The sequence below is a fragment of the Vitis riparia genome, chromosome 18 (genome assembly GCF_004353265.1).
Source record: "Vitis riparia cultivar Riparia Gloire de Montpellier isolate 1030 chromosome 18, EGFV_Vit.rip_1.0, whole genome shotgun sequence".
In the NCBI taxonomy this organism is placed as follows: Eukaryota; Viridiplantae; Streptophyta; class Magnoliopsida; order Vitales; family Vitaceae; genus Vitis; species Vitis riparia.
This window is the reverse complement of record NC_048448.1, coordinates 33,869,252-33,894,421: the sequence shown is the minus strand read 5'-3', so window position 1 is coordinate 33,894,421 and position 25,170 is coordinate 33,869,252. Positions and strand designations below refer to the sequence as shown.

The window sequence follows — 25,170 nt, the reverse complement described above, 5'->3', positions numbered from 1 at the left end:
CACGTATAATGCTCGAATAATACATATGTAATATTTAATAATAATTTTTTATTTAGAGTTTGTATTAACATGATTTAAAAATAAATTTTGTTGTATTCCCTATTTTCTAATTTTCTTAGTCTTTCTATATGACAAAAGAATTAATTTGAAAAATAAAAGCAAACATTAAAATTACAACGAAAACGGTTAGACCTATTCTAGTCATATTAGAGAATTCTTTTATCATATAGGGTGTTCAAATTCCTTAAATATAATAGTCTAATTGAAGTTTGGAATTAAATATAAATAAGAACTGAACATACATAAATTCACATAATCAAATGTATGTTTGAATAAATACTATAAGATTTATTAAAAGGCAATTAAAATAATAATTAAAATTAAATTTATTATCCCATAGACCTAACAATTTCAAGTTCTACAACAATTCAAAGTGAATTTTAAAATTGAAAATAAGTTTTTCATTTTCTCCTTAGATTGATTTTGCTTTCACGCTGTCAACCATCATTAACAAATCATCTTTATGTACAACTATCTTCATTAATAGGCAAGACTCCACCCTTAAATGTATGGATTGACCAATTTACCCACTTAGTCATCACTAATAGATCACATTTGGTCATTGCAACTTCTTATACTAATTGGATTTCCCTATAGTGATCTTTTAAAAAAAAAAAATTTATGGGATTATATGGTCATTATTCCCTCTTAATTTTTTTGTTGAAACTTTATCTATGCTTGTTAATGCAATTGTCACTTCACAAGATCCTAGGATTAGCTGGAGTAGACGAGTAAAGTGTGTATCAAACAATTTGGAGTGTAATAAAAATGGTATGTTTATGTATTAAAGCTCAAAATCCTAATGTTGACATCACCTTGACATTCCATTTTCTTTTTAAATCATCCTAAAACAACAGAAAGGGGAAAAGCATAATTAATCCAAACATTGTAGTTCAGATATGAGATATTACAAAAACATATCTGGGTAAAACCTTGCCATGATATCCAAATTAACTAATTGATTGGATAACTAATTGATTTGAGTGGGAAATTCACTAATACTATCCATATCACTTATGTAGGGGATTTATTACTCATATTTGTGATAACCTAATTTTGTTCATAAATAGTAATGCAAATACCCATTCAATAAACCTTTAGTCCCCTTATTCTTTTTATTTATTTACCAATAGTTGAACATGTGTTATGCACGTGAGTTGCACATGAATGATGTTAAATAATATCATTTTCATAATTTAATTACTTTTTAAAAAAATTATGTATGTACAATGTTCTTCAAATATGTTACTTTTAAATAATGAATTTATTATATAAAAGCTGAAAAATTAACATATACATTTGTTTCTTATATCATCTAGATTTTTATTTAATCACTATTTAAACTAAATTATTAACATATCATATTATTTAATGTTTGGAAGTTAACTTAAATTATTCATTTTTAATAATAAATTATGATAAATAATATTTGAAAATTATTTTTAGTTTTAAGTTTTTAATAATTAGTTATAATTCATATCATCAATTCAATTGGTATCATTGAATGACATTTTAATACAAACTTAAGTTATTAATACAAATGTATGTGGTATATGTGGAGTTAGTTAGAAGAAATAAAGTTTCAAAAACTAATTAGTAATTATGAAAATTTGATTTTATTATTTTAAAGGTATGAAACTTATATATATATATATATTCATTATAAAAAAAAATAGTAACTTCAGATAAATTATTTCGTTTAGATAGTTTATAAATAATTTAATTTAATTTAATTTAATTAAAATAATAAATAAAATGACATAGTATATTAATAGTTCATCAATAAATAATATTTACATATATCAAATATATTATCAAATAATAATTTATTGTATTAATAAATAAATTAAAATTTATTATATTAATTTAGAAATATAGAATATTAGCATTTTAATGCTTGAAAATTAATTTTAATAATTAGGTGGTTTGAAAAAAGTTTTTTAGTTTTAATTTCAATTTCAATTTAGTTTTCATTTTCTATTTTTCCTTTCTTGTAAAATTATTTGATTAAAAAAAATTAAAATTATTAAAAAAAATAAAATTTGTAAAATTTTGTTTGAATTTAACTATAAACATTGTAAATATATATATAAGTAAAATTTTATAAAATTTAAATGTCTTATGTTATGAGATATATTATTATAATGGATAATATTATTCCTTTTATGATGGATAATTTTATATTGTATCAATTCATTATTTTTTAATTTTTATTTTAAATTTCCTTAATAAAATGTTCTAATATATTTATTATTAATCAAGTAAATTATTTTAATAAAACAAATATATTCATTTATAATAATCTAATCTAATAAATGGATAAAATATTAATAAAAATATATAATATTTGCTTTCAAATATATGTGTGTGAAACCAAGGTTTGATTAATCTCAGTTTTGATGATAATAAAACAAAGTTTAGAACTAATAATTATATTTCAAGTGTGATTAGACAAGACAATTTCCAAAGTGGCAATCACAAAGACAAATCAAGCCAAAGAGAAATCATGAAGAAGAAGACCACCTCAAAAAGAAGTGTTTTTCAAGACCCAGACTTCATAAGATCTCTTTGTAAGGTTGTTGGTGCATTAGAATTTTCATGCATTACATTCTTTACTTATGCACCAAAATCATTCAAGAGTTATTTTGTTTTAAATATTTTTTAAAATTGGACAATTTAATGTTTTTAACTAAAACCTTGTGTCAAATGTTTTTCCAACTCGTTTAAAAGGTTTTAAGTTGAAAAAGCTGGTTTTTTGAGCCAAAAATAGCTCAACCGGTCAAGGGTATGAACAGTAACCAATCGACTCCTAGTTCAACCGGTCGAGGGTGCAAAAAAACTTTCTCTTTTTTCCAAAACAAGTGTTCAACCGGTCAAGGTTGAACCTCAACTAGTTGAGGTCTGGTCGAGGTCCAACAGTCACCTACCAAGCATTAAATGCTAACGGCTAGTCAACCGGTCAACCCCTAACTCGATCGGTCAAACCCCCAACGGCTAGTTTGTCTTTTTTCTTCTATAAAAAGGCTCCAATCTTTATTGTTTCATGAGATTAACCTTCCTAAACCTTTCTTGAATATATTTGAGCCTTGGAAGAGTGTTTTTGAGTGCACCATTGTTCTAAAACTTGCATATCCTTAGTGCACCTTTCAATCCTAGTTTTCTTGTATCATTTGAGCTTAAAGTTTTTGTACTAAGATTTTGTGAGATCAATTATTTGTATATCTTTGAGAGGAAGATTCTTAAGTGTGGGTATCACTTAAGTGGTTGTTCAAGAGTGGGATGTCTTTGAGAAGTGTAAAGGGTGTTTGGAGCCAAAAGTCCAAGAAGATGGATTAGAACCATAATCCAATTGTATTGCTTAAAGGCTTGGTTTGGAAGCCTTGAATTAGTAGAGCCTCAAGTTTGGGATTGAAGCTAGAGGAGAGTGGATGTAGACCGGGTTGCGCTGAACCACTATAAAATCTTATGTTTGCATTCTCTCTTCCCTAGTCTTTTACTTTATATGCAATTGTCTTTATATTTTTTTATTATATATTTGCATATATTTGTCTCTTATATTCACATAGTTTAAATTTGCAAAAAGAGACCATCACCTTTTTCACACCCCCCCCCCCCCCCCCTAAAGTGATTGCCATAGGTTGGATTAGACTAATTTTTCTAACAATATGAGACAATGTTTTATTTATATTAATATTTTTTATGCCAATAATATTTATGTTCATTTTATTTTGGTCTTGAAAATCTTTAATTTTATGTTTTTTAAAAAAAATGTTTTTTTATTTTTACCTTTTTCATGTTCTGAGCTCAATTTTCTTAAAAATAAATATGGAAAAAATATCATCCAAATGATATTTTCAAATTATTTTCTTTAAACTCTCTTTAGCAACTTCCTTAATTAATAACTCTTGAACGAAGTTATTAAGATTTGAATTTTAATAGAATAATTTAAGTTAAATTTAAATTTTTAATACATATTCATCATTAAAAAAGTTGTTTAAAAATTATTTAAAGTAACTAATTTGTAGATATTTTAAATTAGTTAAACTAATATATAAATCTATAAAACGATATAAATAACTCTAGTCATAGGACCTACTGAATCAATGATCGACTTTGAACCATGCTCTTCCATTCAATGTGTTGAAAATTTTTGAGCAATGAAATCATTATGTAAAAAGTAATAGCAAATGATTTTCTTCTATAATAATGACAAAATATAGTATGGATGAGACCATATATGACTAAGAGACTCATAAAAAAGTTTACATATTATATATGCAAGTCCAAATATAGTAAGGAGAGATTACTTGTCAAAATAATTGTTCGATTTTGCTTTGCATTCTTTAGAACGTTTCATAAACTAGTTCTCAAAACAAGATCTAATCCAACTATAGATTCATCTATAAAGACCACCTTACAAAATATCCATGAATCACTCCATAGGTAGCATGAGAGACAAAAATGTGAAAAGTTAATTTTTAGCAGTGGGATAGATGCGACATAGGTAAGACATACTTCAGAATTTCCAACCAATGAAATGGCAACACTAAGTAGGCACTTGGTAAACCAACTTAATAGCTTAACATGACTTAATAACTTAATTTAAGTTATTAAGTAAATTAAGTATGTTTGGTAAAATAGATTAATAATATGACTTAAAGTAAAAAAAACAACTTAAAAGTAATAAGTAAAAACAATTAACTTATTTTTAAGTTCATATTTTCATTTTACATTTTATCTCCATTCATTCTAATTACCTCTATGATCTCTTTTGTTACTCCACAACCTTCATTGTTACTCAACCTGCTTTGGCCTAGTTATAATTTATGAGGATAAATATGTCAATTTTATGATTTAGAATAAATTTTAAGTTAATTTTATCAAACAATCTTAATGCTTAAAATAAGAATTAAGTAATAAGTTTTAAATTAACAAGTATAATTTAACTTAAAGTTAATTTAAGTCATTAAGTAATAAGTATTAAGTTTTATCAAACACCTTCTAAGCCTTCTCTTATTTGATGTCAATTTTGAGTAACTAATTGTATATGCTGAGGAAACTACACATTTGCAACACGAAATCAATTGGAATTTTGTTAAATAAAGACTGAATAGGGTGCAAAAACAGTTTGTGATAATGGATTATAAGGGGAAAAAGTTAAGAAAAGAATAAATAAATAGACAAATAAATAGTCATTTGCAACCAAAAAATTGATATAATCCATTCATCTTTAAACAAGCCACACAGGCTATTAGGAATAGGTGAATTCAACAATCCTATCAGCTAGCATTACCCGGTACCCAGGAATTTAAGGCACCATTTGCGCAAGATGTTGCCATCAATATGGTACATTTGAAACACTTAATCCATCATGCTTAATCATTATTCACACACTACGATCAACTCAAGATTTCCCTCACATGATTTCTGGTATAGATCTTCTCAAAGACTTCATACTTAACCATCCTAGAAAACTATTCCCAATCAAAACAAGATTTTGTGATCGGCTTTCAGATTTCATAACTTTTCGGTTCACATTTAAGTCTTTATTAAATTGTGCGTTGGCTGCGGAGATAGTGTTTGGCCTTTTTTAGGTTCCTGATGTGGACATTCAACTGGCCCAAGGGGAAGGCATTTTTGGTATGAAATAACACCTCACACCAGAGTGCATGAAAAGGAAAAAAAAAAAAAAAAAAAATCAATTAGTGGACATATCTTGGGTTATGCAAACTTGGGTTTTGAAAACAATATTATTGGTAAATGTGCCTCCCGAAACACAACTTTCCCTTAATCATTATTCACACACTACGATCAACTTAGGATTTCCCTCACATGATTTCTGGTATAGATCTTCTCAAAGACTTCATACTTAACCATCCTAGAAAACTATTCCCAATAATAATAAAAAAAAAAATCCCTAATATGTTCATGTACAATTCACAGTTCACAGTTCACACAAAGCAAAAGCCACTCTCCTGTACGAAACCACAAATTGCAACACAATTAATAAACGAAAAAAGAAACAAATAGAAAAACCCCACAAGAATGCAGTCAAACTATCATTCGACAATTTCGGAAATATTGTAATCCAACACCATTATCATTCAAGTTTCGGAAGTAACCCATGATAAGAGCAAGAAGATCATAGAACACTTCGAAAATAATCCATACCCACTGAAGAAAAACATGATTCACTAAGACCCACATACCTCATGCCCATGAAAATCAATGAAAGGCCAGTAACAGTGTTAGTCGAGTTCGGGTGTTTTTTGTGATCGGCTTTTAGATTTCATAACTTTCTGGTTCACATTTGAGTCTTTATTAAATTGCGCATTGGCTATAGAGATGGAGTTTGGCCTTTTTTAGGTTCCTAATGTGGACACTAAGCTGGCCCAAGGGGAAGGCATTTTCGGTATGAAATAACACCTCACACCAGAGTGCATGAAAAGGAAAAAAAATTTCAATTAGTGGACATATCTTGGGTTATGCAAACTTGGGTTTTGAAAACAATATTATTGGTAAATGGGCCTCCCGAAACACAACTTTCCCAATTGGAAATCCAAGATTCCCCCATTAATATGATAAAATATATGATTTTTATGTACTCTGTGTTGAGTGGTCTTTTTATACCCACTTTACCCTTACTCAATCTCCATATCAGCATCCTTGTTGCATTATTGCAGTCTGAAATTTCCCAAACAACATTTCTCTCTTTCATTGACTTTTTCATCACTCGAACAGAGCGTCATTTGAAATTTCCCTAATTCTAAAACAAGATTTATGTCTTCCTCTCATTTTGCCCTAACTTGAACCTGAGATGGTTGATTCAACGAAAGAAACTCAAGCATTCCCTTCAAATCGTCTTTCTCCCACTCACTGTCATACCTACCATGGGCAGCACCTCTTCCTCACTGTTTTCGCCGCATTTTCTGTTGCCACCTCAAGATCCAACGCTTCCACATTTCTCTGTTACCTCTCTCAATGTTCAAAGCTTGAACCTCTCTGGTGAAATCTTTGCTAGTGAAACTTAAACTAATAATATTTTCATTTTGACATTAAATTTAGAGATTTTTTTCCTGTAAAGAGTGAAGACAGAAATGAGAGACTAAGGATTTGATACCTATTGATGTTATATATGAATTCTTTCATTTCATTGTTTACCATTTATTCCCTCCAGCTTTGCTATGAGTTTGGTGAGTATATAGAGCCCATTAGCTCAGAAACTGTTGTCACTCTTAAAATAGTAAAAGGTTTCTTTGGAGAAGAACCGAAAACTCAAGTCCCGTGCCATGGCTGTTTTTGTTATGGTTGGTTACTCTTCCCCCCACTCCTAAATGGGTTATTAAAGATGACCATTCTGCACACATTGAAATACTATAATATAGAATTCACTAACCTTTTTGAATGCTCTCATGGCCTAAAATTTTGGTGCTTTAGTTTATGAGGTGAATTCTTAACTCATTTGTAAGTGTTATGTATTATTATTACTATTTCATACAAGCTGTTCAATTTTAAACCATGGAGAAGATTGTTCAACTTTATATTGACATGAAAATTCATATGAAAATAAGAAGTAATCTTAAGATATGCTCTTATCAGCCTAGCATGACACATATCTCCAAAAACAATTATTAATTGTAATATCAGAGACTTAAAGTTCAGAAATTTATAGCCTATTTGTTTCCAAATGTGCACCACTCAAAACCTAAATCGAATCATAATACCTGGATTCCAAAAATGTTGTAACCCTACATAATCTCGCCTGCATCAATGTGAAAATAAACCAACACAAATAAACCATAAATAAATCAACACAAAAAATACATCAACAAAAACAGAAAATGAGGGAGCGAAACATGATTCAAATGACTAGTCAAGAACATAATCACCTAATGATGGTGATGAAGATAGAGATTTGGAGCTGGATCTTTAGATAGAGAGAATGTCACGCCCCAAGACCCACTCCAAGGGTGTGACGGTCATTTTACACCTCAAACCCGAAGGTTTAAAGTATAACCTGACCCAAACAATCATATTGTAACTGGAAGTAACCAATTACCAAATACCTGTTCAGAGTAGCGGAACAAAATTCTAAAATCTTCAAGCTTAATTTTAGAACTAAGCATCCATCAACCAAAATCCATTATCCAAATAGATTGCAACTCAACAAATCAAGTACTGACAAATTTTTATAATCTCCAAATCTCAACTTCAAACTATCATAAAAAAAATATTTAAAAGCTCAATATCTAAATAGCTTCCAAAAACTAAATAATCCAAATGAGCATAAACTTATAAGCTAACAATGTTCAACAATAACATCCTAAGAAAAATCCTAATGATGACCATTTCCCGACCTAGCCATCACTCCTCGCCCGAACTAAGGGTACCTGAAAAATTATCAACAAGGGAAATGAGCTCAAAGCCCAATAAGGAACATTAATGCAGTCCATGGATCAAATATTTCAAGTTCACTTACAAAATAGGAGATATTTTAACTAATTATTTTCATAAACCTTTGAGTCGGTTTTGTCAATACATTCATTTCTGATTCAAACATTTTCATATCAAATCCAATCAAAACATTCAAATTAATTATTTACTCTGGTCATCAAACATCAAATGGTGCCCAGTTAGGTGGGACTTTTCAAATAGGTGGCTAGCCTCAAATTGTTCCTTTAAGGTGGATGTAACCAAACACTACTAGTACTAGTAACCTCTAACCAAACCCCTAGAGGTTGGGGTCCAAATCAATTACATTCCCCACCAAGAAATGTAAAGATCAACTATTATATCCCATTGACAAGAGCCAAACAAACCAGAGTCAAACACTTATTTCAATTATTCAAATTTGAAAAACATAATATCTCCACATTTCTCTGTTATAAACAAAATGTAAGGTTCTAACATACTTTTCATGTAAAACATATTTGATCCATGCATAAAATGAATAATAACTCAAAATATTTCCAAATGATGTATATAAAAATTTGTTTCTAAAAAAAACAAAACAACTGCATTAATTTCCCTTACCTCAAAAGAAATCCTTGAAAGCTTGGGAAAAAATATAATTCTGGAAAAATCTACTCTTCACCTAATATAACATAAGAGAAACAATTATTACTATTTATCTATAATTTAACTAATCTATTCCTTATTTAAATAAAACTAATAAATTCCCAATTTGTTTCTAATAACACATTACTAATTTAATTAAATTACAATTTTATTTCATTATAAAATTCTATATGTATATACTTTGCTAAATCTCTCATTCTATTTATTAGAAAGAAAAAAACCCATTATTACTATTATCTTATTTATTAATCTAAAACTAAATATTATTATTTGATTAATTAACCAATTCAAAAGTCACCCAAACCATTACCCACTTGTCTCGGGTACACCAAACCAATAAAACAAAGCAAGGTTTTTTTTTTTTTTCATTGCCATCATCATTATTATGATTCCTTTTATATATATATATATATATATAAAAGCCTCCATAGCACTCTGTCACGCCCCACCTGTTTTTTTTTTTCCTTCTAGTGTGCACACGCGTCTCTTGTTTTGTTTTTTTTTTTTTCTATTCTTTGTTCTAGTACATGGGTTCTCTTTTTATTATTATTATTATTATTATTATTAACTTTTTCTAATCCCTTCAACCACAAATAACAATATATTTATTTACTCTTTTTTTTCTTTTTTTAATAAAATTAACCCTAACCTAAAATCAAAACCTTCCAAGGAACCTTTTTTTTTTTTTTTTTTTATCTAAAAAAAAACTTAAGATCTCCCAAATTCCAACAATAAATCAAAATCTTAAATTTTTTTTTTTTACTATTGATATTAAAACGAATTAAAAAAAAAAAATAAGCTAACCCTAATCTAGATTTGGGTTTTCCAAAAGATATCTAATGTGTTTGAAATTAATCAATGAATCTAAAATATTAAACTAGGGGTTAGAATCTTATCTATAGAGATCTGTTCTTCAACCTTGAAATCTGACTCCAACCTTACATTCTTTGGAATTCTGCGAACAGGAATGCTATTCAGAAAAGAACAGAAAGAGTAGAATTTCTAATTTATACCTAGGGTATTTATTCGTAAAATTACATTTTTATCCCTATTTCATTTTATTAAATTAATTAATTAACTAATTTAATTATTATTAATAATTTCCTAAATTACCCTTAAAAAAACTTGGGCGTTACAGAGAAAGAGAGCAGCTACAGTTTCCCCACATTCTCCGAGCTACGTTGTTAACTCACGAAGAAGAGGTTAGGGTTGGTTTCTCGGGATTCTTGAGATTTCAGGGATATATAGGAAAATAACAGGTTAGGCTTCACAGGATTTAGGTTTTTCAGGTTGAGAGGAAGACCAGGCGGAGGTTAGGGTTTCAGAAATGGTGGGTTTTGAGAGGGAGATGAACAGATGGAGTCTTTGAGTTCAGTGCTGATGGAGAGAAAGTTAAGATAGAGAGAAATGTGAGGAGGGATGTATTGTTTTTTGGTTCTTTGTTTTTTTTTTTATTTATCAGATGTGGACGCTGACATGGCTGAATGGGGAGGGCAATTTGGGTATGAAATCACACCTCAACCCGGAGTGCTCAAAATCCAAATTATTTTTGGGATCATTGTACTTAACTTAAAAATAGTAAACTTGGGTTCTAAAATCCTAGTTATTTGCTTATCAAAGACCCATAACATATTTTTCCCATGTTATTGCCCCCTTCTTTTCGAGTGGTGTGAATAGACACAAGATAAGCATTTGTGTGTACAGCCTTTTGTGGGTGGTGCTCAGCTTGTGAGGAAAACAGTAGTGGCTTTTGCGTTTAGTACTTTTGAGAAAGCCCTTGAGTTTCTCATACGCCTTTGCTTGTCTCCTTTGCCTGTCTGTTCATTTCCTTCACTAACATCTCTTAGCTTTATTCCTCCTCTCCGCTCATCTGCAGATAAAGTGCTTGGTAAAGAGTTGTACAGTTTTCGGGTCGCCGCGGTGTCTGCGATATTTAAGGTATGGTGGTCCTGGAGAATGGGTGGGGTACAGTTTTTTGAATTTTTTCGAGGGTTACTAAATTTTGTTTTGCGTTTTTCTTGATGAGCAGAGGTTGAGACATACGCTGCTCCATGATGAGGACTATCGTGTCTGCCTGCAAGCAAGCGCAGACGCCCCTACTGGATATTTCAGAGCTCAACGTGGAGATCTTCAATCCGCGGCGCCGGAAGGAGAAGGTGGCGTTCGTGATAGGAGCCACCGGCACCGGGAAATCGAAGCTTTCGATTGACGTTTTCCAGCTGAAATCATAAACTCCGACAAAATGCAAGTCTACAAGGGCTTTCACATAGCCACAAGTAAGGTGACAGAGGAGGAGTGTCAAGGCGTCCCCCACCATTTGTTGGCGATAGCTGATACTATTACCAACTTTACCGCCACGGATTTCTGCCACCACGCATCACTAGCCATCCAATCCATCACCGCTCGCAACCGCCATTGAAGCTCTAGTGACTGACGTCCCTGAAGCAGCACTCGTACCTTGACTTGAATTCAGGGACGTCAGTCACTAGAGCTTCAATGAATGAATTGGAGCCACCGGCGATGATGAGATGGCGGTTGCGAGCGGTGATGGATTGGATGGCTAGTGATGCGTGGTGGCAGAAATCCGTGGCGGTAAAGTTGGTAATAGTATCAACTATCGCCAACAAATGGTGGGGGACGCCTCGACACTCCTCTGTCACCTTATTCGTGGCTATGTGAAGGCCCTTGTAGACTTGCATTTTGTCGGAGTTTATGATTTCAGCTGGAAAACGTCAATCGAAAGCTTCGATTTCCCGGTGCCGGTGGCTCCTATCACGAACACCACCTTCTCCTTCCGGCGCCGCGGATTGAAGATCTCCACGTTGAGCTCTGAAATATCCAGTAGGGGCGTCTGCGCTTGCTTGCAGGCAGACACGATAGTCCTCATCATGGAGCAGCGTTTGTCTCAACCTCTGCTCATCAAGAAAAACGCAAAACAAAATTTAGTAACCCTCGAAAAAATTCAAAAAACTGTACCCACCCATTCTCCAGGACCACCATACCTTAAATATCGCAGACACCGCGGCGACCCGAAACCTGTACAACTCTGTACCAAGCACTATATCTGCAGATGAGCGGAGAGGAGGAATAAAGCTAAGCGATGATAGTGAAGGAAATGAACAGACAGGCAAAGGAGACAAGCAAAGGCGTATGAGAAACTCAAAGGCTTTCTCAAAAGTACTAAACGCAAAAGCCACTACTGTTTTCCTCCCAAGCTGAGCACCACCCACAAAATGCTGCACACACAAATGCTTATCTTGTGTCTCTATTTATACTACTCGAAAAGAAGGGGCAAGAAAATGAAATTTTGTTTATGATTAAGACAATAACTGAGGGAGAAATATGGACGGGAAAGTACAAGGACTAAATGGCGGTCTCCGCTCTCAATAATAAAATTAAATTCTTTAATTCTAAAAAATTTTATATTATTTTATTTAATATTATAAAATTTTCAAAAAAAAAAGAAAAAGAATATGCTATTTTGTTTACCATATTCAACATGAAAATGCATGCACATGGTGGTTCTTTTGTGGCCTTCCTTGAGGTTCAGGTTCTGGGTTCAAGTCACATCGGATTAGAATAAGACTGAGGAGACCTTTATATACATAACTCCTCTATGTTTGCACGTGGATTAAAGAACGGGCTTGCAAGTAGCATAAAAGATTCGGCTTTTGAATTGGGCCTTTAAAAGAGGGGGTAAAAGGCCAGAATCAGGCTGGTTTAGTGGGCTTGTGAGTGAAAAAATACAAGGGACCAACGGTTCATCCGGTTTACCAATTCAGGTGATCTGCAGTCCTTTGAAAGGCCAAACGGTCCAAAAGGGAGGACCTATTAAAACCATAGTTTTTTTAGATTACCGATTACCCTGTTGTTTAGAAGTGAATATAGGCTGTGTACGATTGATGTCTTCGCCTGGTTTTATGAAGGAAAAGAAATTGTGATTCCGGGATTTGGTTTGAACTAGGATTGAGTCCATGGCTTCTACATTTGGAGAGTCAATGATGCTTTATTTGGGTTTTCAGTTTCTGAGAAATCCAGCAGGTGAAATTAAAGGGACCTAATTAATCATCTTGGTCACCCTTAAGACTCCTACTGGTTAAGCTTTAGTAGTTAATTCACTGTTTTCTTTGGCCGAAAGTGCCCAAATAGCTAAATTTCCTTGTGCTCCATATTTTTCAGGGTTGTTCTAGCACCATTAACCAGGCAGAGATCTTGGAACAATGTTCCTCAACCACATGCTATCTTATACTACTCTCAAAGAACCAGCAAAGGGGGTCTTCTCATAGCAGAAGCAACAGGAGTTTCCGACACTGCTCAAGGGTAATAGTAGAAGAAGTCATTTTCTGAAGTTCCATTCATTTTCTAAATGAAAATAAACAAGATGTGCTTAAGCATATACTTTCTAGTGTTCTGATATTGATGTGCCTTCTTTTTTTTTTTTTTCTTTTTTTTAATTTTCCATATTTTTAGGTATCCACATACACCAGTCATATGGACAAAAGAACAAGTTGAAGCATGGAAACCTATTGTAGATGCTGTTCATGCTAAAGGCGGTATCTTTTTTTTTTTTTTGTCAGATTTGGCATGTGGGGAGGGTTTCAAACACGGGTAAGTTTTGTGCTTACCATTTGCTGTAGATTTGAAAGGCATTCCTTAGCTTACAGCATATGCAAATGAATATTGAAGAGTTCGTGAATTGTTGGGATGCAGCCGACATGGAATCTTTTAGTTCCTTTTTGTTTTCAAGCTTATGTGATGGAATGAACGGATTTTATTGAGAAATAAGGTTTATTTTCTGTTTGGTTATAGCTCCTCTGATTTATCCATCCTATTAACATTTTCAAACACGGATTTCCAGCCAAACGGGCAAGCTCCAATCTCTTGTACAGACAAGCCATTGACACCCAAATCGGAGGCAATGGCATTGATGTTGACCAGTTCTCACCTCCCCGGCGGCTAACAACAGCTGAAATCCCTCAAGTTGTAAAGGATTTTAGACTTGCTGCAAGGAACGCTATTGAAGCTGGTATGTGATATTTTCAATTAAAATAAATTTTGGTGATGGTGAACAACATTTGATCAGCCAAGTCATAGCATTGGAAGGTGCAAACCCATTGTCATGAATGCTCAGCTAAGAAAATGGCAGCCATTCCCACCATTGAATTATTGGATTTTAGTCTTATGGTTTTGTGAATGAAGTCACTTCAGTTTCTTACTTCCGTTGGAACTGTTTGCCCTGAGAATTATTTAGAGCCTATGATTAACAAATATTTGAACTTCTTGTTCTGCAAAATGATTGTAGTGATGCTATTGAGCCATTTCGTGGATGTAGTTTCCCTAATACTACTGCACTTGATTTGCCCCTCAATTTCTTTGATGCAATAACATTACTTGTTCAATATGTAGGTTTTGATGGAGTTGAGATCCATGGGGCTCATGGCTACCTACTTGACCAGTTCATGAAAGACCAGGTCAATGATCGAACTGACAAATATGGTGGATCCCTAGAGAACAGATGCCGGTTTGCTTTGGAAGTAATTGAAGTTGTTGTTGATGAGATAGGGGCAGACAAAGTTGGAATAAAGCTTTCTCCATGTGATACTTATGGAGAAGCAGGAGACTCGAATCCAAAAGCTCTAGGCCTTTACATGGTTGAATCCTTGAATAAATATGGGCTTCTCTACCGCCACATGGTTGAGCCAAGGATGAAAACACTCGGAGAAAAATGCGAATGTCCCCATAGTGTTTTGCCCATGAAAAAAGCTTTCAATGGTACATTCCTTGTTGCTGGGGGGTATGACAGAGAAGATGGGAACAACGCTGTGGCAGAGAATGGCGCGGATCTTGTTGTGTATGGGCGTTGGTTCTTGGCCAACCCAGATCTTCCAAAGAGATTTGCCCTCAATGCTCCTCTCAACAAGTACAACAGAGAAACATTCTATACAGCATGCTTATGTTGATATTTAGTTTCATGTTCATGCTAATTTCTGCCAACCTTTCCAAATTTTAATGCTAATCAATGGGCCGTTTCAGGCCAGCTCAATGCATCTCCTGTAGCCTAGCATATAGGCTTGTGTGGTTGTACAAGCACTCAAGTGCTATACCCGCACGAGAGAAAAAGGCTATTACCTCTATATATATATATATATAATATTCTTAAATATTATTTATAAATTATATTATATGTGTATAAATTCTTATATATATATATATATATATATAAATTAATAAGAATAAAATTGTTTTAAATAAAATAATTTTAATTATAGTATATATTTTTATAATAATTAAATATAAATTTATAAATAAAATTATCAACATTTTAAAATAAAAATATTTATACTTTTATTATCATTTCTTTTATGTTAGTAAATACATCCAAATTATATAGATTTATATAAAATTTAATTTTAAATTTTGAACATTTTGTTGAATGTCATAATTATCTCATACATATATTAATTTCTATAACAAAATAATATTAAAATGTTTATTATTACTTTTTCAACAATTTCTTAGAACCTTTATCAACACTTTTAAGAATTTGATTGAAGTCTTAACGATATTTTGTATTAAAATATCCATTGATATTTCTCGACATATCCTAATACATCTGTAAAATTAAGTTACCAATATATCCGTAAAAACTGATATTTTCATCCTTGTCACAACACATACTACATTATTTCTATAAATGTTGTACAACTCTCAAGATGAAATAATGTTAAAATAAATACGACTTAAATTAAACAAACTTAATTTTAATGACCTTCATCAAATATCAACTAAAAGTAATATTTCAAATAAAACTCAATAAGTTAATCAAATTCAAAATATAACAAAAAAAAACTCATAAATAAATAATTTAGAAAATCAATACCATAGCTAATAATTATATAACTAGAAAAAATTATTATTTAAAACCTTCTTTTCTAGATGTATAATTAGAAGAAAGAAATTATAAATTAGTTGCTAGCCGAACATTAAATAGTCAATTTACTTCATGAAATAATAATAGTTGTTAATGCTTATAAAATCAAAACTAATAATTTTGATTTTCATGTTGCTGGTACTTTAGTAATAGGATTCATTGGTGTACTCAAAGAATGGTAGGATCATTATTTTAATCAAAATGATAGAGAATTCATGTTAAATGCAAGAAAAGTAGTAGTCAAAGAAGAAGAAACATTTGTGCAAACTTAAGAAATAAATGTTATCAACAATTTAATATTTACAATAACAAAACATTTCATAGGAGATTCATTTTATTTTTAAGAAATAACTTCAAAAATACTCAATAATCTTATATGTCCAACTCTTCAAGATTTCATCAAATGATACAAAGATATGTTTTTAGTTGAAGTCATGACAAAATATGATTGTAGAAGTCATTATTGAAAAGAAAATTTTATTTTAAGATTTTCAACTCTATTGACAAAAAAAAAGTTAAACAAAGAATTGGAAATTTACACAACAAAAGAATTCCTTGAGTTATTAACTTATGAAGAATTAATTACATAATAATGAAGAACTAGCTTTATGTATAGATTTCAAACTTAAGAGTCAAATGAAAAAAGAAAGACAAGATAATAAAAAAAAATTATAAAAATTTTGTTCATATCATGGCTATGATACTTTAGTAGGCCCTTCAAATAAAAAAAAATTTAAAATAATAAACCAAATAATATAACAAATCATAAGGCATCAAATGAAACAAAATTTCAAAAGAAAAATAAAAATAATAATATAAAAAAAAAACTTTGTCAAATCAAATTTTAAAAAGAAAACACCAACATGAAATACTTTTTTTTTCTAATTTAATTCTAAAATCCTTTTAACTTGATTGGATGTGAGTTATGAGTCATTAGAGAAATCAAGTTAATTAGAAGCCAAAATGCTTGATAATCAACCCACAAGTAGATTTGTATTTTTCATAAGCAATAGTCAACTTACAAGAAAAAAAAAAAGAAGTAAAAAACAGAATATATTATATATAGACTCATCTTAATCATATAAATATATTTTAAAATCACGAGAGATACTTGAGTTTGGAGCGTATAAATGTATTTTAAAACTGCGAAAGACGCTTGATTTTGGAGCATACAATATATAATATATAAATGTGTCTTCAATCTGTGAGAGATGTTTGAGTTTGGAGCATAAAATAACCATTTAGTTGGAAACAGATCCGTACATATGCATATAATACTCAATCGTAAAATTCAATTTCATTCCTGTATACACGAATTCCTCTTAATCATATAAATCTATTTTAAAACTATGAGTCCTTTGACTTTGGAGCGAACAACTAATATCCATTTAGTTGGGAAATGGATCGTTATAGATACATATAATACTCAATGGCAGAACAATTCCAGACCCAATTTCAGACCTTTGGAAATCTACCCAACAATATCCTCAAGAAATGGATAATTAGTGTAGCCGATTATGGGTTCGGGTGCGTAGAATGTCTCCCTGTTATACTTGTTGAGAGGAGCATTGAGCGCAAATCATTTTGGAAAATCTGGGTTGGCTAAGAACCAACGTCCAAATGCAACAAGAGCTGCACGCTCCTCAGCCACAGCATTGTTTCCGTCTTCTTTCACATAACCCCCAGCGGCTATGAATGTGCCATTGAAAGCCTTCCTCAAGGGCACAAGGCTGTGGGGACACTCACACATTTCTCCAGCTGTTCTTATCCTTGGCTCAACCATGTGGCAATAGAGAACACCAGATTGGTTTAAGGATTCAACCATGTAAAGGCCTAGAGCCGTTGGGTTGGAGTCTCCTGCCTCGGCATGATGGCCAAATGGAGAAAGCCTTATTCCAACCTTATCAGCTCCTATCTCATTAACAACCGCTTCTACTACTTCCAATGGGAACCTGCAACGGTTCTCTAGGGATCCACCATACTTGTCTGTTCGATCATTGACCTGGTCTTTCATGAACTGGTCAAGTAGATAGCCATGAGCTCCATGGATCTCAACTCCATCAAAACCTATATATTGGGTAAACAATATTATCATCAGTGCATCGAAAGAAATTGATTAGAAAGTTAAGCCATGATTTGTATCAGAGGATGAATTTACCAGCTTCCATAGCATTTCTTGCAGCAAGTCTAAAATCATTGACAACTTGAGGAATTTCATCTGTTGTTAGCAGCCTTGGAGCTAAGAACTCAGCAACATCAAAGCCATTGCTTCGGATTTGTGGCGTCAATGCCTTGTCTGTAGAAGATATTGGAGCTTGCCCATTTGGCTGGAATTCTGTAATGATCAGTAATATTAGGACAGATAGATTTAGAGAACATTATCCGTGTATCAAATCAGTTGTGTCCTTCACATAATTCCATCAAGAAAATAGACCTAAAGAATTCCTTGCACGTCTAAATAGTATCCCAACTATTCAAGAACATACCTGTGTTTGAAACTCTTCCCACATGCCAAAGCTGACAAATAAAGATACTGCCTTTACCATGAACAGCATCTACAATGGGCTTCCAGGCTTCAACTTGCTCTTTTGTCCATATACCCGGGGTATGTGCATAGCTACATAGATGGGACAAACCAGATAATTAATCTTATATCTATCGACTTGACCATATATTTTTTATTTAAACTTAGAAAACGAACAGAAGTTGAGAAAGTAGTGTTTGCTGTAATTACCCTTGAGCAGTGTCGGAAACTCCAGTTGCTTCAGTTATGAGAAGCCCCCCTTTAGTGGCTCTCTGGGAGTAATACAAGATTGCATGGGGCTGAGGAACCTTGTTCCAAGATCTCTGTCTAGTTAGTGGAGCCAGAACCACCCTACAAAATGTTAAGAGTGAAAGAAAAATTAGATATGTTTAGAACTTGCAGACGAAGAAATCTAACACATTCATCTAAAGAATATGTTACAGGAGCAATGTACATGTGCTACAGGAGCACCCTCAAGGCAGAATTCATGCTATGTTTGGTTGTTGAGAAAAAGAAGGGAAAAGAAAGGAAATTGATGTTGTAAATCTTAAAAAGTTTTATTTCTCATAACCCCATTCACAAAAATTTTCCCTCAATGCAGCCAAATACAAGTATACAGCCTCCCTCTTTCTTTCCCAGAAACCACTCTCAAAAACTTTCTTTTCCTTTCTTTTCTTGTCTGCTTTCTCATTTTCTGAATCACGCACAAACCCAGAAATTCTAACAACCCCCAACAAGTGGAAACAGAAGATATGAAAGAAAATGCAAGAAAATAAAGAGAGGAAGTGGAGAAATGTACCCATGAGAGAGCTGAAACTTGCCCATCTTGTATGGTGTGAGAAGGGGCTGCTCTCCTTGCACTTTTCCTTCCATTTCTGTCAGTTTCTCTCTTTCTCTTTTTTTATTTTTATCTTCTCAAAAACTCAATGAACGAAAGAATCAAACCACGGAGAATGAAGTATGAAAACAATATCAAAGTGTGTTTAGACTTGAAAGTCCAATGTGTTGAAGCCTATTTAGAGAGAAGAAAGAAGAAGAGAGAGGCTGCTTATATCTATGTATTTGGCGGCGGCTGCTGCATTTTGTGCTGTCCAAGTCCTTTGTCATGTCAACTCTGATTTCAGCATGAACTATTAAATAATCATTAATCCCTTAATGATCATTAAAAATAAAGGATTAATGAGCTGTTAAATAACATTTAAAATTTTACAAAAATATTAATTTCTTATCACATTTCTTTAAATTATGGTGAATATGTCAAAATTATTTTTGATACATATTTTCCAATTAGTTAAGTTTCATAAACCATTTTATCTTCTAAAAATTAAAATAAAAACTAGAACAAAAAAAATTTAAAATATTATATTAATATAGTAAAAAAAATTATTAAATATGAAATAATTTAATATATAATATAAATAAAACCAATCCTTGAATCAATTTTCTTTTATCATAAACCCTTTCTAATAAATTTATTTAAATAAATAAAAAAATAGAAAAACATATTTAACAGTTAAAAAACATGAAAAATGGTATTTTTAGATTGCACATTTTAATTGTTTTCGATTATTTCACTTATTTTTTTTTTGTAGGAATGTCTTTCAATGAAGTAATAAATAATAAAAAAAAAATTAACCCACATCAGGTAAAACTAATTTTTATACCGAAACAAAAAATGATAAGAAAAAAGGAAAAATTAATCCACAATAGCTAAAAATAATAAAGAAAGTATAGAAACACAATAAGAAAAGTTTGAAAAACGTGAGGTCCCATTATGAGGTTGAATAATAATATATGTATTGTGTAAAGGTCCATTGGCAGAGGTTACTAATGATGAAAATGCAATAACGTGATGTGTATATATGGATTGGCCACCTTCATTGACCATGGTTGCACCCATGTCCAACCCGGAAGTCTACATTGGCTGCACCCACACCTCCTCGCTTACATCACTGCATCACCCGACCTTCATTTTTCATCTTATTTCTTATAAGTTCTTTATGATATTAGTAATGACCAATTCAAAAATAGATATACAATGAACTTAACATCTTAATTTTTTATATTTTGGCATAGATAGGACATATTAGAAGTTGGCCATTTGAAAAAAAAAAAAAAGTAAATTAAATTTATTTTGCTCATGCGTCATAAATTTATTAGAATTTTTTTCATTCTTGAAAATAGAGACACGCCCATTAATTTTTTTTTAAAATAAATAAGATTCTAAAAATTAAGAATTCGCTAAGAATTTTCCTTAGATACCAATGTCAATCCCATAAATCGAATATTATGGGTGAAGACACTTGGAATGGGGGCTTAAGAGAGCCCTCATATATGATATATCTAAACTGGAACTTATGGGTGGAAATACACCTCATATATATCAATCATCTTCGCCAAAGTAATTACAATTAATCTACTTAGCCATAGTAATGGGTTGGTTTGCAACGGTGCATCTTAATCTTATCGTGTCTTATTTATTCAAATATATTTTCATTTTCATCATAATAAAAAGTTTAAACATGAGGCATAAAAAATATGAGATTTTTTTTAATTTTTCTAAAATTTTTAATTATATTAAAAATACATATATTTTATAAATAAATAAATATTATAAATATTTTTTTATACCTTACTCCTTATAGAAGTAAATTTTACATATTATTTTACATGTGCCAACATAGGAAAAAAAATCAACTAAAATTTAATTCTATTTATATATTTTCAAGGTGGATTATAAATAGATATATAGAAAAAAATTCATTCATTGTCATCTCAAAATTGACCTTTTGGGAGCCTTGATATAGAAAAACTCATTTTCATTGCATTTACCTAAACACCTTTTGATTGTGGATGTAGTTTCATCAACAAGCGCCTCTCATACAAGAAGTCATTTTCAAATTGACCTTTTGATTAGTGGATACAGTTTCATCAACAATGTCAAAGTCACCTCTCATACAACAACTCATTCAAATTTGTGGGGTTGATGATTGATAGGGTAATGAAGATGAAATGTTCTTTGGCTTCTACCATGCCTCAAAAGTCCTATCACTATATATCAACCTAATTTAAAAAATATTATGAACATATGGAGAGAGATATATATAGAAGTCAAAGTACTCTATCTAATATTCAAATTTGTTACCTTGATTATTGATTAGATTAGAAAAATATAGCTTTTACCTGACAAGAGAAAACTTGATATAGAAATCTCATTCATCTTCCCTTGGTTTTATAACTTTATAAGAATATTTTCCTCTACCATAATGGAGAGAATTAGATATTATTTTAGAAAATGTCCATTCTTTTTACCATAATTATTACCTTATAAGAGTATTTTCCTCTTCCTTTAGAAAACAAAAAAAAAAAACCTCTAATTTTTCTTTTACTTTCAAGATATTTATTGATAAATCTCCATTAAAAAGCTCATTGCTTTTAAAAATGAAAAATAGTAAAACTCATAATTTGTAATGACTCAATTCCTTTCATACAAATATTGTCCGCTCTAAGCTTAACACTTTAAAATATGTCTATAGTAAAGATTTTATATTTTCATAGTGAATGATTGTGATATCCTATATTGAATGAGAGAAAAGGTTTCTGATGTTATATATATAGCTCATATGTATTCCTTTTAATATTGTAGGTATGTTTTAAAGTCATAAGGGTTCATTAGGTTCAAAGTAGATAATATCTACATAGTTGGGAGTGTTAGTACATTATACATTATAGTTTGTGTATTGATAATTTTGTTCTTTTTATTCTAACATAGGATCTTTCTAGATGGTGACTTACTCTCTATTAAAAACTCAAGGTTACTGATTGATTAATCGAAACGTAATAGGTAAGTTTGGATAGGTTTAAATAAAGGTAAATTAGAACTGAAATGATAAGGGTTGGATCAGAAATTTCAAATTATGCAAAAACAATTTTAAATTTGTTTCAATTTAGGCTTTATTCATTTATTTTTCTTTTTTTGAATTTGGTGAATATGAATTTCATAATCCAATAGCAAGTCTTTTAGTTAGTATGATATATTTTAAGTTTTATTGTATATTTGATAGGCAATGATGTGTTTTTTGTCAATCTAAATGTTGATGAATGTTTGCTCATCTGTAATTGAAGAATAAAAACCTAAAAAGGATGAATTGTTTGAAACTAGGCTTGAATAGAAGCATGATTTTCTTAATGCGATAATTTCTAAAATTTGAGAATGTGTTTTTTTGAGGCCTTCTAGATTTTCATTTTATTTTATTTTTTCCTCGGTGGATAGACTTCTTTGAAAATTTGTAACTTCCCATTCCTTCCCATGCAAGTATGATCCATTATGGGTCAATAGGGTATACATATATACCTCACATTTGGTATGAGACATCGCAATCCCCCCTCCCTGATCTCACATGGAAACATGACATCCTCATTATGCCCCATAGATTATGAGGCCAAAAGGAATGTTACTCCTTATGAGGTTAAACAAGCAAAGACTTACATCAAGGTCGAAGATCCTTGCTCATACTATTTGTAATGGCTGACTTTTAGCTATGTAGTTGTTTTGGGTAAAATGGATCTTTATAACTTTAAAACATGTTTACATGGTTAAGAGAAGTATGTTGTGTATATTGTATTGTAGAATATCATTACTACTCTTAAACAAATATAACATCTTCATTATGTCTCGCAGGATTGTAAGGCATTTAGATGGACAAATAACTCTTGCGGGCTATACAAATTCCCACACTGAGTCAAGGATCAACTTTGATATCATTTATAATGTCTCGCTCCCTTCAATATAGATGTTATCTGTCTTGAGTCAATAAACACTTATAACTTTAAAATACGTCCATATGATTAAGAGATGTTTATATATATATATATATATATATATATATAAGACATTACAATTAACCCTCTCTTTCATACAGACATGATGTCCTCATTATGTCCTCACAAGATTACGGGGTCAAATAGATGAAGGCTTACATCAAAATTAAAGATCGACTTTGATACCATTTGTAATAACTTACTTCCTCCTATATGGATATTATCCACTCTAGGTCCAATGAGCAATTATAACTTTAAAACACAATTTAAAATAGTAAGGATCCATTGCAGTTAAAGGAAACAATATCTACATGATTAAAATAGATCACTTTACTTCTCTTTTCAAATGTTAATATATCAAACAACACAACCTTTTTTTTTCCCTGCAACAATCTAGAATACTCATTTTATCATTTCATTCTCTAAGAGGAGTATATATATCCTACATGGGAACACTCACCCATCTCTATTTAGGGTTAAAAGGCAAAAACTATTGGTACATAATTAATGTTCCACCGAAGATAGTAACTTTTTTGTATATTATGATGGGCCCTTGTTTTGTTAGGCAATTGATGCGGAGTACTTTGTGGAAACAATAAAGAGCAAAAGGCCAATTCGTGCTCTTCTTGATGCATACATTTTCTTACAAACAATTAAACTTTCTTTATTTTTGATCCAATAACGTTTCTTGATTCTCTATATATTATGTTATTCACATGGATGTTTTCACACCTATATGAGGACAACCCTACAATTTCTTGTTTACTTATGTTTTATTTGAAATGTTCATTACCTGTTATGTTATATATGAGGTAAATCCACATTTTCTCATGTTATACTTAGAGTGTGTTCATTTTCCCATGTTATACTTAAAAAGATTACATTTGACATGTTTAGTGTTTTCTTAATTTAAAAATGTTTTTAGGATAACTGTTTATCAAGCGTTTTTAGGAAAAATCGTTTATCAAGTATTTCTCCAAAAAAACACTACAAGTAATTTTTTAATATATTTTCCAGATTTTTAAATATATTTCTTAAATTTTATTAAACACCTATTTTTATTTTTTTTTCAAAAACACTTTTTAAGTTAAAAACACTTCTTAAAATCATTTTCAATCAACTCTTATATTATTAATATACATGTGATTTTTAGATAGAAAAAAGTGAGTTTTGACTCATTAATTTGAAAAAAAATAGAAAAAGAAACCTCAACTTTTATAAATCAGTTTTATATTCATTTATTTAAAAATATTTTAAAATATATACATTTTTTTTATAAGTCAAATAATTTTTAAGTAAAATTATATATAAAAAAAATTATTTATCATTTTAATTTAATAAAAGTATCATATAAATCAATATATTATAAATTTTTTATTATATAATATGAGATACAAATAATTTTGGAAAAATTCTCCACGATAATCTTCCTAATTCCCTATTCTCATCTTCTCATATTTATTTAATAAAATTGAATAAAAATTTTGTTAGTTGGCATCAATAATAAAATAAGAAAATTTTAAAATTTTAAAAATAATTAAAACTAAAATACTTAAAAATTAAATACAATTAAAATTAAAAAAAATTAATGTTAAATACAGTCAAAACAAAAAAAAGAAAAAAAATTAAAAAAAATAAAATATCGCCTCTCAAATTTCCAACTCTTTCTTGAATCTATATTTTCTACTAACATAATTTAGCAAAGTAAAAAAATTAATATTTTATTTTTATATTTTAATTAGTTTTAATTGTATTT

The 25,170-nt window shown here is 30.8% G+C and overlaps 3 pseudogenes; 1 reads left to right on the top strand and 2 right to left on the bottom strand.

The window, feature by feature from the left end:
- Positions 1-11,561: 11,561 nt before the first annotated feature.
- On the bottom strand, positions 11,562-12,025 carry LOC117905754 (annotated as a pseudogene).
- A 1,366-nt stretch (positions 12,026-13,391) lies between these two features.
- Positions 13,392-15,175, top strand: LOC117907402 (annotated as a pseudogene).
- Positions 15,176-17,540: 2,365 nt separating this feature from the next.
- LOC117905753 lies at positions 17,541-19,466 on the bottom strand (annotated as a pseudogene).
- Between the last annotated feature and the right edge of the window lie 5,704 nt (positions 19,467-25,170).